The sequence below is a fragment of the Corapipo altera genome, unplaced genomic scaffold (genome assembly GCF_003945725.1).
Source record: "Corapipo altera isolate COAL_440 unplaced genomic scaffold, ASM394572v1 55567, whole genome shotgun sequence".
In the NCBI taxonomy this organism is placed as follows: Eukaryota; Metazoa; Chordata; class Aves; order Passeriformes; family Pipridae; genus Corapipo; species Corapipo altera.
This window is the reverse complement of record NW_020890061.1, coordinates 868-1,811: the sequence shown is the minus strand read 5'-3', so window position 1 is coordinate 1,811 and position 944 is coordinate 868. Positions and strand designations below refer to the sequence as shown.

The window sequence follows — 944 nt, the reverse complement described above, 5'->3', positions numbered from 1 at the left end:
CCCCCCCAGCCCCTCCAGCCCCCCCTGTGCCCCCCACCCCCAGGTACCAGCCGTCCTTCCACGGCGTGGACCTGTCTGCGCTGCGCGGGGCCGCCGTGGACGAGTACTTCAGGCAGCCCGTGGTGGTGAGTGACCCCCCCGGGGGGGGGTAAAGGAGCTTTTTGGGGGGGCCAGGAGGGTCCCAGAGAGAGAACTGACCCCCCTGTGTCTCCCCCCCCAATCCCAGGACACCTTTGACATCCGGATCCTCATGGCCAAATCCGTCAAGTACACCGTGAACTTCTTGGAAGCCAAGGAGGGCGACTTGCACAGGTGGGGGAGACCTGGGGGGGGTCCTGGGGGGGCCTCGGGGTGAAACCCCCCCCCGGGCTGAGCCCCCCCCGGGGTCCCTCGGGCACCAAACTCTGCCCCAAGGGGGTGGGACAGGGCCAGCCCCTTCCACTACCCCACTGGGAATGGGAATCCAGCCCCTTCCCCTGCCCCCTCGGGAATGGGATTCCAGTCCCTGCCCCTCTGGGAATGGGATTCCAACCCCTTCCCCTGCCCCTCTGGGAATGGGATTTCAGTCCCTGCCCCTGCCCCTTTGGGAATGTGATTCCAGCCCCTTCCCCTGCTCCACTGGGAATGTGATTCCAGCCCCTTCCCCTGCTCCACTGGGAATGTGATTCCAGTCCCTTCCCCTGCCCCTTTGGGAATGTGATTCCAGTCCCTTCCCCTGCCCCTTTGGGAATGTGATTCCAATCCCTTTCCCAACCCCTTGGGGGGGTCTCACCTTTCCCTTTTCTCCCCCCACCCCAGGATAGAAATCCCCTTCAAGTTCCACATGCTGCACTCGGGGCTCGTGCACGGCCTGGCCTTCTGGTTCGACGTGGCCTTCATCGGCTCCATGTAGGGTCAGGGGGGGGACAGAGGGACTGGGGGGCACAGCAAGGCCACGCCTGACC

At 65.3% G+C, this 944-nt stretch overlaps 1 long non-coding RNA gene across 1 annotated transcript; it reads left to right on the top strand.

Annotated features, from left to right (window-relative positions):
• Nucleotides 1-24: 24 nt before the first annotated feature.
• LOC113942343 lies at nucleotides 25-892 on the top strand. The gene is made up of 3 exons (XR_003525897.1): nucleotides 25-125; nucleotides 227-312; nucleotides 799-892. It is a non-coding gene; the product is annotated as an uncharacterized LOC113942343 (long non-coding RNA).
• Nucleotides 893-944: the final 52 nt, after the last annotated feature.